Below are 15,200 nucleotides of genomic sequence, written 5' to 3'. Positions count from 1 at the left end.
GCGACGACGATGGTGGTGGTGGCGGTGGTGATGGTAGTGGCGATGGTGGTGGTGGGGCGGCAGTGGTGGTGGTGGTGGTGGGGCGGCAGTGGTGGTGGTATGCTGCTGGGTGGTGGTTCTGGTGGCGGTGGCAGCGATGGTGGTGGTAGCGGTGGTGGTGATGGTGATGGTGGTGGCGGTGGCAGTGGTGGGGGCGGCGGTGGTGGTCGGGGCGGCGGAGACGGTTGTGGCGATGGTGGTGGTGGCGGCGGCGGCGGCGGTGATGGTGATGGTTGTGGTGGCGGCGACGGCGACGGCGGTGATGGTGGTGGTGGCGGCGACGGTGGTGAAATAGGATAAATTTATATATAGGATAAAAAAAATTAGGTTAAAGAAAGGGGTAAAAAAGGAAATAGATTCTAAAATCTATTCCTGAGCGTTCAGTAATAGGCTAATACCAGGGGGGCCCTAGTAATAGCTATTACCTTGTTTGAGGTAATAGACTATTACCAGGAATATTATTCCTGGTAATAGAAATGGTTACGAAACAAAGGAATAGGCCTATTACTGGGAATGCTATGCCATTCCCGGCCTATTCCGTGAACCAAACGGGCCATTAATGATATGACTTTTCTTTATCAATTTTTTTATGGGAGACTAAGGGAGTGTTTGAGTTGGTGGAAATTATTTTATTTTTTTAAACAGTTACTAATAAAATATAATTTTAAAATATTTTTTAACCCCTCATAACATGTGTAAATCTTATATTTTTTAAAAATACAATTTTATAAATATCATAAATTAATTAGTACAATATAATTTCTGTTTATAAATTATAATAATTAAAAAAAATTCAAATATGTGAACCAATGATTTCAAAATGAAATCAATATACAGTTACAAATAAATATAGGATGATTAGATTTACTTTAATTAGTTTTAATTTCCTTAATGAAATGATTTTTCTTGATCAGTTTTTAATGTGTGTGTGTGTGTGTTGGGTGGGGGTGGGGGGAGGGGGAGGGCTAAGGGAGTGTTTGGGTTGCTGAAAAATATTTTAAAAATAAAAATATTTACTAATAAAAAATAATTTTAAAATATTTTTTAATCCCTAAACATGAGAAAATTTTATATTTAAAAAAAAATACAATTTGATAAATATCATAAATTAATTATTGCAATATCATTTATGTTTACAACGAGAATAATTAAAAAAAATCAAATATGTGAACCAATGATCACAAGATAAATTAATTATTGCAATATCATTTATGCTCCATGATTGGCCTGAAAATTTAAAGTTGCTCCATTACTAAAGGTATGGATCAAACCCTTAACCTTTGATTAATAAGGATGAATAAGCCCCTCTACTCAACCACACCCTCCAAGTTCTTAGTGAAATGACTTTAATAAAAGTAAAATCATCATTTACAATAATCCAGCCTAAATTAATATGAATATTAATTAATTAGTAAAAAATGATAAAGGTTAATTGGTAACAAAATTTTATATGAAAATTAACTAAATATCTAATGAATTGTTATCACATATTAAAGTCAATATGTACATAAAAATGGAAAATGATTACCAAATTCTGAGAATAATTAAATGACTATAACTATGAAAATAATGGATACGAATTTTGCATAACAAATGAGAAAATTCTTTTGAAATTTTACATAATTTTATAAAGAAATAATAATTTATTAATTATTATTTACACCAATTTATATTTATACTATTAATAAAAGTAAAAATCCTCATCTTTCTCATTTCTGTCCAAATTAATATGAATATTAATTAATTGGTAAAAAAAATTAATAAAGCTTAATTAGTAACAAAATTTTATATGAAAATTAACTAATATCTAATGAATTTTTATCACAAATTAAATTTAATATGTACTTAAAAATGGAAAATGGTTATCAAATTTTGAGAATAATTAAATCATTATAATTGTGAGAATAACGGAAACAAATTCTGCGTAATAAATGAGAAAATCCATTTAAAATTCTATTTAATTTTATAAGAAAATAATAATTTATTAATTATTATTGAAACCAATCTATGTCCATACTTGAAATGAATATTAATACTTGAATATTAATAAATTACTGAAAATATAATTTTTTTTATGGAAATAAGACGAATTGAAAAATGAAATGAATATTAATACTTTAATATTAATAAATTACTAAAAATATAAAAATTACTGGTATAAAATGTATTAATAAAAATGTAAAATGAAGTTTGCATCTCAACTTTTAACCGAGATGGAAAGAAATATTAATCTCGGTTATATATTTTATAAAATGTAAAGTTAGTGGAAATATATATAAATAATCTGTATATGTATGTTACTGAAATATAGTTATGTAAAGATATATATTTAAAAGTTGAAAATGGAATAGAATCATTTAGTATCCACAATTTATAAGGAAAATTTTGTAATTAAAGATGGAAAATGTTTTGCAATACGAGATGGAAATATAACAGGGCGTTTGGTTGGAAGGGGGGGGGGGGGGGTGGATTACGTGGGAAAGGAATTGTAATTCCATGGGAGATGAATTACTGGGAATAAAGTGGGAATTTAAATTCCAGTGTTTGGTTTACAGGAATAGAATTACTGGGAATTTCAATTCCAATGTTTGGTATACATGGGAATTGAAAGAGAATAAGTAGTATAAAGTCCAAAATGTCCATTGTTGTTGTTGTATTAATTTTAGATTAAAAAAAAGGGAGGGGTAATTTTGTCTCATCACTAGCTTTTTTTTCTTCCTAAAATTTCAGGAATTAACAGGGCGTTTGGTTGGAGGGGGGAATTACGTGGGAAAGGATTTGTAATTCCATGGGAGATGAATTACTGTGAATAAAGTGGGAATTTAAATTCCAATGTTTGGTTGACAGGAATAGAATTACTAGGAATTTCAATTCCAATGTTTGGTATACATGGGAATTGAAAGGGAATAAGTAGTATAAAGTCCAAAATATCCATTGTTGTTGTCAAACATTAATTTTAGGTTAAAAAAGGGAGGGGTAATTTTGACTCATCACTATCTTTTTTCCTTCCTAAAATCCCAGGAATTAAAATACCAGGGGGACATGGGATTTTAATTCCATGAAAATGGGGGAATTGCAATTCCATGGAATTGCAATTCCTTTCAACCAAACAAGGGAATTTTGTGGCCTTTGGAATTAGGTGGGAAGGAAATTTAAAATCCCTTCAACCAAACGCCCTGTAAAATATTGGGATTGGGGGGGGGGGGGGGGGGGGGACATGGGATTTTAATTCCATGAAAATGGGAAATTGCAATTCCTTCCTGACAGGATAATAGGGCTGGCACCCGACTCGGATCACAAATGAGCATCTGACTCAGCATCACATGGGAACCCAACGGGCAGAACTCCAACGGTTAGAATCCAACAGGTGTCACATTTATTGTCATTGAAGCCACCTTTGATGCCACCATTGATGAGAGAGAGTTAAAGCCTCAACGCCTCATTCATGACTCTTCATATTCTTGCCGTTAACTCAGCTCCCCAAAGATGTCTCTTCATGTTGTTACCGTTAGGACCTAGCATAAATAGAACTTCCCTCAGCTGAGCAGAGGACACTGTACTTTCTATACTGAGATAAAGGCAATACAACTATTGTCACTTTCTTATTCGTCACTTTACAATATATTTCCGGTAACATTATTACCGTCATTGGTGCTTTCATTGAGAGCCTGAGTCCAATACTCAAGCAGGCTACGACACACACAACTCATTCCTCTTTCAACAGCAAGCTTGAAAGAATGGTGTCCCGCAGCTCCCATGGTTCCCGCAACGTGAACAATGGCAATGCCTCAGGAGACCTCCGGGACCAACTCACCAACAATCGCGGAGGGGACCTTCGAGACCAACTCAACAATGGAGGGGTGAACCAAGCCGTGAACCTCCATGCGACTGCCAATGTTATTCAGCAAGCAGTGACGGCGGCGCTAAATCAGGTGGCGGTGGAACTGCAAGGCCAAGTGCCCCCGCCGCGGCCCCAGGAAATAAGGGTGGAGACCCAAAGAAGTGGACCGGCCAGACGACAACCAGGCCCTTCCCAATCTGCACCAGAACGATTGGGACAAAGGGCGCCCGTGCGGCATAGATTAGGACCACGGGCCGAGGGATCCTCTACCAGAGGTCCTCGCCAACACGAAAACAGAGAAGCCGAGAGATCACCCACAGAGGAGGTGGGCGAGTCTCGGGAGCCGACCCCAAGCCAACACGTTGATGAGTCGGCCTTACGTCAACACTTGGAGGAGCGGCAGCCGGCCCCGCGCCGGCACCCTAATGAGTCGGCCCTGGTCGAGAGGCTGCAGAGAAGAATCGAGGAGTTAGCAAGAAGGGTGGAGGCACGGGAGCAGTCGCCGGAACCCGAGGTACGAATGGCAGCACCATTCTCTCCAAGCATCATGGATGTACCATTGCCGAGGGACTTTAGGTTGCCCGCCATCAAGGAGTACACGGGGGTCACTGACCCACGCGTCCACATGACGAGGTACAAGGCCGCTATGGTAATGATCGGGGCAGGGGACGCCATCATGTGCGAGCGTTCTTGTCCACCCTGGATGGAGCGGCCCAAGACTGGTTCAACACCATCCCTGATGGGTCGATCCAAAACTTTGGGGAGTTGTCCAAAAGCTTCCTGACATACTTCTCCGGTAGCATACAACGTAAGAAACCCTTCTCTCACCTCTGTGTAGTGAAGCAAGATAGAGGCGAGAGCCTCAAAGACTTCCTGATAAAATGGAAAAAGGAAGTCAATAATGTCTACGACTTCGACTCCAAGGCGGCGATCCCGATATTTATCCATGCCTTAAGATCAGGGTATTTCCACAAGCAGTTGAACGCCCACCACCCCCGCTCTTATGAAGATCTGATAAGGACGGCTAGCCGCTATGCCGAAGCAGAGGACGTCGACAGAAAGAAGAAGGACGAAGAGGATGGAAGGAAAGGTGGGAAGCCTGGGAAAGCGGGTCCGCCCAGCCAGGCACCACCCTCGAACCACCCGACCGCAGGGAAAGGCCGAGACCACGAACGACCTCGCCTGGTCCCCTTGCGTAATCTAACTCCTCTTACCCATCCCGTCAGTGTCATTCTACAGCAAGCTGAGGAGATGGGAATGGTAGAATTCCCCGAGGAGTGCATGAAGGTCTCCCCAAAGGCAGACCAAACAAAGTACTGCAGGTTTCATAGTCAAGCCGGCCACGATACAGATGAGTGTCACGTTTTGAAGAGACAAATAGAAGAACTCATCCAGCAGGGCTACTTTCGGCATTTTGTCAAGCAATCCAAGCAACAGCAGCAGCCGCAGCGCGATCCATCAAAAAAACCACCAAAAAATGTCTGGAGAAATGAGGATGTCACCGAGCCGTCCACCTTGAAAAAAAGAGAACACGACCAAATATCTGAGCAGAGTGATAGCGAGAAAGAAACCGAGGTGGCGCCTAGACGACAAAAGAAGCACACCATACACTTTATCTATGGTGGACCTGCAGGGGGCGACACGCCCGCGGAAAGAAAGAAGTGGAGCCGGCGGCTATACGTGGGAGAAGTGGCGAGTCTTCCCAGAGAAAAGAAACAGAGACAGGAGGCCATCACCTTCTCTGATGATGACCTCCCAGAGGGCCCGTTACCCCATCGTGACGCCCTGGTAATTGAAATGGACGTCAACGATGTCATTGTCCGCCGCATCTTAGTCGACACGAGAAGCTCAGTCAATGTGATGTATTACGATGCCTTCACCAAGTTAGGGATACTTAGGAACCAGCTCAAAGAAGTACGTACCCCACTCTCTGGATTTACGGGTGATTCAGTGGAGACGGAGGGGTCAGTGGTCTTACCAGTGGAGATAGGCACGAGCCCTAACATTCGTAAACTTGACTTGGAATTCATCGTGGTAAGACTCACTTGTGCGCACAACATCATATTAGGGAGACTGGCACTGGAGAACCTCAAGGCCATAGTGTCGGTGGAACACTTGTGTATGAAGTTCCCCACTCCGAGCGGGATAGGGATCGTCAGAGGAGACCAGCGAGCGGCCCGCAGTTGTTACGTTAAAGCATGCAAAAAGATTGGCAGAAATGATCCATAAGTCCACACCATCTGTAAAGATAATCGATCGGGTATGGAGCTAGGAACATTTGATTAAGTATTTTCCTTAATATTCTAGTAGTCGTTTGGGACTAGTGTTTGGTAATCGCGGTCCGCCCGCTTTGCATTCTGAAATCCTTTGGAACAATATCTCGTGCTTGTGGTCCACAGGTTGGCCGAGACGTGACTCGACTCGGAGGGTCGAGGCTTGCCTCGGCCAAAGTTCGGCCGAGGAGCCCGCCTCGGCCACAATCTGACCGAGGCACGCCTCGGCCACAGTTTGGCCGAGGCACGCTTCGGCCAAGTGTTGGCCGAGGCGCCCGCCTCGGCCAACGCCGAAGTCCGTCTCGGCCAAAGAAAAAAAAAAAAAAAAAAAAGAGGCCGGAGCCTACCCCAGCCACGATCGGTCGAGGCTACGCCTCGGCCGCGATCAGCCGAAGCGCACGCCTCCGCCACGAGTGGTCGTGGCGACGCCTCGGCCACGATCGGTCGAGGCGACGCCTCGGCCACGATCGGTCGAGGCCACGCCTCGGCCACGATCGGCCGAGGCGCACGCCTCGGCCGCGGTCGGTCGAGGCGACGCCTCGGCCACGATCGGTCGAGGCGACGCCTCGGCCACGATCGACCGAGGCGACGCCTCGGTCACGGTCAGACGAGGCGACGCCTCGGTCACGGTCAGCCGAGGCGCACGCCTCGGCCACGATCGGTCGAGGCGACGCCTCGGCCACGATCGGTCGAGGCGACGTCTCGGCCACGATCGGTCGAGGCACACGCCTCGGCCACGATCGGTCGAGGCGACGCCTCGGCCACGATCAGTCGAGGCGACGCCTCGGCCACGATCAGTCAAGGCGACGCCTCGGCCACGATCGGTCGAGGCGACGCCTCAGCCGGAGCCACGCACCTCTGCCAACCTAGGCCAAAGCCTATCTCGGCTAGCATAAGAAATAAAATAAAATCATATGTGATTAAAAAAAAAAAAGGATCAAATAAAATCACATATCCTAAATCAAGCAAGATTCTACACAGGATCAAGATAGATTCAGCCTTACTCCCAAGTCAACTCAAACACATCCGTTGACTCAGGAGTAGGGGGGACTGGTGACAGGATAATAGGGCTGGCACCCGACCCGGATCACAAATGAGCATCTGACTCAGCATCACATGGGAACCCAACGGGCAGAACTCCAACGGTTAGAATCCAACAGGTGTCACATTTATTGTCATTGAAGCCACCTTTGATGCCACCATTGATGAGAGAGAGTTAAAGCCTCAACGCCTCATTCATGACTCTTCATATTCTTGCCGTTAACTCAGCTCCCCAAAGATGTCTCTTCATGTTGTTACCGTTAGGACCTAGCATAAATAGAACTTCCCTCAGCTGAGCAGAGGACACTGTACTTTCTATACTGAGATAAAGGCAATACAACTATTGTCACTTTCTTATTCGTCACTTTACAATATATTTCCGGTAACATTATTACCGTCACTTCCAACCAAACTAAGAAATTTTATGGTATTTGGGATTAGGTGGGAATGGAATTTAAATTCTCTCCAACCAAACGGCCTGTAAGGTTTAGCCGATATGGAAAGAATATTAATCGATATGAAAATTAATAATTTGGGCACTTGATGCGTACATCTATACATTGACTATTAATTTTGGGTAATTATTTGATCAAATTCAAGCAATGATAACATTAGAAAATACAATTGATCCAACTCAATTCATCAATTTCATTATATAATAATTTATATAATTATATATCGATCCAAATATTTTTAAAATATTTTAACAAATCCATTCCGTGCATCGCACGGGGCAAATACTAGTTAGTATATATAGATCTATCTCTTCATAATCTGCCAGTTTAACTATCTTCTCGTAAGAAATAGTAGAACTACATATTTCTACACCTGCAATTGGAAAAAGATAATAAAGATAACAATAACTAACATCATATAAAATATAGACTTCTACACCTGCAAGATTAAAAACGATTCAACAAATAAGATAAAAAGTTAACAGAAATTGATTAAAAAAACTGCCACCAGACATAATTTTCCACAATCAAAAAATCTACTACATCACAACAGTAGATTGTCACCACACAACCCACCCGGCACCCAAAAAAGAAAAGAAAAAAAAAAACATGTAGCCAGACATAATTGTCTTTGTAACACCACAAAAATGTACTGTATAAACCAATCGTTCATTTTAACACAAATATAAATTTTACCTCTGCATACTTGGCCTTCCAATCTTTGGCAGTCATTCCCTTTCCCATACCAAAATAGTTTCCTGTGTAAATAAATAATATAAGATGCATTTCACTTAAAAAAAAAAAAAGAAGAAGAAGAAATCTGATGAAAAGAATAAGATGCAAAAAAAAAAAAAAAAAAATACCGCTTAATCATGGAAGACCATTTCTTTAGACTTGATGACATTGCTGCTTTTTCTTTCAGGAACGTTGTACTCACGAACCACTCAAACCTTCATTGCACTCCTAATGCTGTAAGGAGAAATCTCATGACCAATAATGATGAGATTGGACAATCATTATTGTGTGGACCATGATCCACACAAGTTGTGTGGACCATATTTTGTCTACTGTAAAATAATGTACATTCAGTACAAAAATAATGTATATTCAGTACAAAAATAATGTACATTGTATTTAGGGGATGTACATTTTTTTTGTTCTGAGTGTACATTATATTGTATAATGTACATTCAGTACAAAAATAATGTACATTTAGTGTTGGAAAAATTAGCTTAAAATGGCATATTAAGTGGTTATTTTGTGGTACAATTATCAGTGGGGTCCACTTCCGATTTGGGTCGGGTCAAAGTGGATTCGGGTTCTTCGTAGTGAGACGAAGAGATTGATATATTGTACGCTCAAAACGGATAATGGGTGAATGAGATATTGATTCTCAAAGTAGACCCATTTAAGTTGGGAAATGAAGGGAAAATGTAGGACTTTGTCCCACATTGGTTTGGAAACAAGATTTTCCCCCCTTATATACATGAGCTCTTTTTAAGCTTGTAGAATTGTATAGCATAGAGGCTCTCTCGCGCGTGGGGGGGGGGGGGGGGGGGTGTGCAAATCAAAATCCAACTAGAGGACATCAAAAAGGCTTGAAATCAAGCCCGAGCTCGCGTGCGCCGGCACCTGCGGGCACGAATGTCGTCCGGAAATGGGCTAAGTTATGCCTAACTTCGGTATCATTTTCCATCTCACTTGGTTCGGTCAAAACCGAACCGAGAGCACCTACTCTCGTGTGTAGCACGAGAGGTTGTGGTGCACCGAGAGCACAACTCTCGTGCATCTGTGACCACGAGAGTAGTGCACTTTCGGGTTGCACCACAGTGCGCACGAGAGTTGTACTCTCGTGTTGCCTGGTCCATATGCTCTCGTGTGAACCTGCACCCCAACGGTCTGAAACCCGAAAGTTCAGCCTGTTGTACAGATTAAACTCATCTGTTACGGAATTAATACTGTTTTAATTCCAATTTTTAAATTCTGAGTTTAATCCTACTTAGTGGTGACCGTTATAGGTGTTACACAATTGGTTTTAACACCAATTTAATGGCCATGTTGAATGCTATCACTCCAACATCCCTATATAAAGAGATGTAGAAGCAGTAGCATTTTACACAGTGAAGAAACAAAGGAATTCCAGTAGCTTTATTCTCTCAAAAACTCTGCTTCTACTCTCTTCTTTAGCCAACCAGTGTTCCAAGCTTTGCTTTGTTCAACGGGTTCCTTGTTTAGGTTCTTAAACAAGGAATCGTAGCACGTTTTATCCTGGGAAACCTAGGCTACAACGCTCCTAGCACTTGTGGGAGGTAGCAAATAAGGTTTTAAGGAAAAGAACCTTGTGTTCGAACTCGTGCTAAACCTATACCCAAACACTCAACCTTTTCCTTCCCAATTTTCTGTTTTCCCATATAATATTAATCTTTCCGTAGGATTATTATTATTTTGGGATTTTCCACCTTATTACCCAACAATCTTAAAACCTTATTTTCGTTTCCCGTTGGTTGTTTGTCTCTAATTTCCTAGAAGAAATGGAGAATCCAGTTTTGCCAGCTCTCGGGGAGGAGAATGTTGTTGAGAACAACAATGGTGGGAATGGAAATAATGTTGCTAATTCCCAGGCTACACCAGTGAACGTTGGTTCACAAGATGGTGGGAGCACCGAGGGATATATTACCATGACTCGGGTACCTACGGTACCGAGTGGTTCGGCCGAAAGACCGGAGAAATTCATCGGTATTGGATCGAATTTCAAAAGGTGGCAACAAAAGATGTTGTTCTACCTAGCAACTCTCGGCTTGGCGAGATTTTTGACCGAGAAGGTTCCCGAACTAAGGGAACAGGATGCCCAATCCGTGATGGCAGTTGGCTATTGGAAGGATTTGGACTTCCTATGCCGAAACTACATCCTAAATGGATTGTGTGATGCGTTATACGATGTATATCGCAAGATTGGCACAGCGAAAGCGCTGTGGGAAGCTTTGGATCATAAATACCGAAGTGAGGATGCCGGCGCAAAGAAATTTGTGGTTGGCCGATTCCTTGACTTCAAAATGGTTGATTCCAAAACCGTGCTAAGTCAGGTTGAAGATTTACAACTAATCTTTGATGAAATCCGTGACGAAGGCATGACGTTGAGTGAAGCCTTCCTAGTGGGATCTGTTATCCACTTGCTGCCTCCAGGTTGGAAGGACTTCAAGAACTACCTTAAGCATAAGCGAAAGGAGATGAATCTGGAGGACCTGATCCAGCGACTCAGGATTGAGGAAGGGAACATGACGAATGATAGGAAGGCTCCTATCGTTGTTGGCGCTAAGGCCAACGTTGTGGAGCACGGTAAGAGCTCCAAGAGGAACAAGAAGGACAAGCGAAAGCTAGGTCCGAAAGGTGGCGTTACCAAGAACAAGTTTCCTGGTGAATGCTACAATTGTGGCAGGCATGGCCACAGAGCATCTGAATGCAAGGCTCCAAGGAAGAAGAACAAGAGTTCTAAAGCCAATGTTGTTGGAGATAGCAGTCAGAAAGAGGTCGAGATTAGCCTTTCGGCTATGGTGATCGAGGTGAACCTCGTGGGCTCAAACCCTCGTGAATGGTTCATTGATACCGGTGCAACCAGGAACTTGTGTTGCAACCGAGAGATGTTCAACACCTTTGAGACCGTTGAGGGTGAAAAGGTGTGGATGGGAAACTCCGCTCAGTCTGCTGTGGAAGGCATGGGCAAGGTGGTTCTGAAGATGACTTCCGGGAAGGAACTGGCGTTGAACAACGTGCTGTATGTTCCTGAGCTGAGGAAGAATCTTGTGTCTGGCTCTCTGTTGAACAAGCATGGCTTTCGCATGGTGTTCGAGTCAGACAAAGTAGTTTTGTCCAAGTTAGGGATGTTTGTTGGTAAAGGATATGTAACTGATGGGCTGTTTAAGCTCAGTGTAATTCCTGTTATCAATAAAAGCAAAGTTAATTCTGTTTACTTGCTTGAGTCTTCCAATTTATGGCATGGTAGACTAGGTCATGTTAACTTTAATTCTATGCGTAGATTAATTAGCATGGACCATATTCCTAACTTTCAAATTGACACAAATAACAAGTGTGAAATTTGTATTGAGGCAAAACTAACGAAAGTACCTTTCAAATTGGTTGAAAGGGAAACTGAACCACTAGAATTAATCCATAGTGATTTGTGCGATTTTAGATCGATACAAACGAGAGGTGGTAATAAGTATTTTATCACATTTATCGATGATAGCGCACGATACTGCTATGTGTATTTGCTTAAGAGCAAAGATGAAGCCGTTGTTAAATTCGTTCTTTATAAGAATGAAGTGGAAAACCAACTTAATCGGAGAATTAAGAAGGTTAGAAGCGATCGAGGTGGTGAGTACGAAGCACCTATTGGTGACTTCTGTGCGAGTGTAGGGATTATACACGAGCGTACTACACCTTACTCACCTCAATCGAACGGTGTTGCCGAACGAAAGAATCGTACATTGAAAGATATGATGAATGCGATGCTTATAAGTTCGGGCCTACCTCAAGACGCGTGGGGTGAGGCTATTTTGACAAGTAATTACCTTTTAAATGAGGTACCCCACAAGAATCTTGATAAAACTCCTTATGAGCTGTGGAACGGTAGGAAACCTTCCTACCAGTACCTGAAAGTGTGGGGGTGTCTTGCCAAAGTTTTGGTGCCAACACCTAAGAAAGTAAAGATAGGTCCTAAGACGGTGGACGGTATCTTTATTGGCTATGCACATAATAGTAGTGCTTATCGGTTCTTAGTACACGAGTCCCATAATCCGGACGTACACGAGAACACGATAATAGAATCAAGGAATGCATCTTTCTTTGAAAATGTATTTTCTTGTAGGTCCAACGAGGGACCGAGTTCGTCAAAACGAACGTTTGACGAAGCTATGGATAATGATAGTAGGGAATCCGAGAGAGAACCCGAGCTCGAGCCGAGACGTAGTAAGCGGGCGAGAGTTGGAAAATCATTTGGTCCTGATTTTCTAACTTACTTGTTGGAGTACGATTCGAGTACTCTAACTTGTTTATTAGAAAATGAACCCGATTTTCTATCTTGTTTGATAGAAAACGAGCCTCGAACGTACGGAGAAGCCGTGACTTCTACAGAAGGACCAATGTGGAAAGAGGCTATTAAAAGTGAAGTGGATTCTATTTTACAGAATCACACTTGGGAACTTGTTGATCTTCCTCCGGGTAGTAAACCCTTAGGATCCAAGTGGGTCTTTAAAAGGAAGATGAAACCCGATGGTTCCATCGAGAAGTATAAGGCTAGGCTTGTAATCAAGGGTTACAGGCAACGCGAGGGCCTTGATTACTTCGACACGTATTCTCCCGTGACGAGAATAAACTCCATTAGAATGATACTTGCTATAGCCGCGCTGCGGAATTTGGAAGTTCATCAAATGGACGTTAAAACGGCTTTCCTAAATGGCGAACTAGATGAGGAAATCTATATGGAACAACCCGAAGGGTTCGTGGTTCCGGGCCAAGAAAGGAAAGTGTGTAAGTTGGTTAAATCGCTATATGGTTTAAAACAAGCGCCTAAGCAATGGCACGAGAAGTTTGACCATGCGATGTTGACTAATGGATTTAAAATAAACGAAAGTGATAAATGTGTCTACGTTAAAGAAACGATAGACGATTATGTCATTCTTTGTTTATACGTAGATGACATGCTCATCGTGGGTAGTAACGATCGAATGATCAAGTCTACCAAAAATATGTTAAATGCGAGATTTGACATGAAGGATATGGGTTTGGCTGATCTAATCCTCGGGATTAGAATCATTAGAAGACCTGATGGTCTGGTGTTAAGCTAATCACATTATATTGATAAAATCCTTGAAAAATTTAACAAGGATAATCATCAAGGGACTAGGACGCCATTAGATCGAAGCGTTCATCTAACCAAGAACCACGGAGAGTGTATTTCTCAAGTAGAATATGCTCGGGTTATTGGTAGTTTGATGTATCTAATGAGCTGTACTAGGCCGGATATTGCCTTTGCGGTTAGTAAACTCAGTAGATATACGAGTAACCCCGGTGCCATGCACTGGACGGCAATAGTGAAGGTTCTGAGATACTTAAGGTATACTCGAGACCTTGGACTGCACTATGGGAGATATCCTGCTGTACTTGAAGGGTATAGCGACGCTAGCTGGATATCCGATATTAAGGACTCCAAGTCCACAAGTGGCTACGTGTTTACACTAGCCGGTGCAGCCGTTGCATGGAAATCCTCTAAACAGACCGTGATAGCTATATCCACGATGGAATCTGAGCTGATAGCCTTGGACAAATGTTGTGAAGAGGCTGAATGGCTACGCCATTTTTTAGAGGATATTCCTAATTGGGAAAGACCTGTACCTCCAATGTGTGTGCATTGCGATAGTCAAGCTACAATTGGACGAGTACAGAATCATATGTATAATGGTAAGTCTAGACATGTGCGTCGTAGACATAATACCATTAGACAACTTCTCACAACTGGTGTTGTCTCGATTGACTATGTAAAGTCAGAAGACAATATAGCGGATCCGCTAACCAAAGGGTTATGTAGAGTAGCTGTGGAGAAGTTGAGACGAGGAATGGGTCTAAAGCCCTTGGTATAAAGTTCTATAGTGGACACCCAACCTAGCTGGCACCTAGGTTCAATGGGACAACTAAATTATGGAACGGAGCGTGTCACTGTGGTGGTCTCGGATTCCCTACCACTCCTCGTTAGAAACAGTGGCTCCCGCACAAGGTTAGCATGTTAAATGCTTTAGTGATTCGAATGTCGGCTGACATATGTGAGTATGCGGGATACTCGGGAAAGAATCACCTATGTGAGAGAGAAGTGAGGGTCGCTTCAAAGGAGAATTGACGGGCACAATTCTTCACAAACTCTTGCAGAACCAGGAATGGTGACCCACGACCAAAATGGGCACAATCATGAGAACAAAGCATGGTTGGGAGGTTCCTGTGTGAGATATGTCATCGTCTACACAAACGGCAGTCGGTTCAAAGACATCGCGTTCTACCGTACAGTCAGTAGAGTAAATGTATCTTCACGAGGGAAGGTTCAAAGGGTGTGACCCTACCTATCCTATGCAGGGATCGACCGTTGAACACAGTTTTTTCGTTTTAAAACTACCCCGAAAATCAATTTTCATTCATGTGGGGGATTGTTGGAAAAATTAGCTTAAAATGGCATAAAATGGCATATTAAGTGGCTATTTTGTGGTAAAATTATCAGTGGGGTACACTTCTGATTTGGGTCGGGTCAAAGTGGATTCGGGTTCTTCGTAGTGAGACGAAGAGATTGATATATTGTACGCTCAAAACGGATAATGGGTGAATGAGATATTGATTCTCAAAGTAGACCCATTTAAGTTGGGAAATGAAGGGAAAATGTAGGACTTTGTCCCACATTGGTTTGGAAACAAGATTTTCCCCCCTTATATACATGAGCTCTTTTTAAGCATGTAGAATTGTATAGAATAGAGGCTCTCTCGCGCGGGGGGGGGGGGGGGGGGGGGTGCAAAT

This window comes from Ipomoea nil, unplaced genomic scaffold, assembly GCF_001879475.1.
Source record: "Ipomoea nil cultivar Tokyo-kokei standard unplaced genomic scaffold, Asagao_1.1 scaffold3197, whole genome shotgun sequence".
Taxonomy (NCBI): domain Eukaryota; kingdom Viridiplantae; phylum Streptophyta; class Magnoliopsida; order Solanales; family Convolvulaceae; genus Ipomoea; species Ipomoea nil.
Note: the sequence above shows the minus strand (reverse complement) of the source record.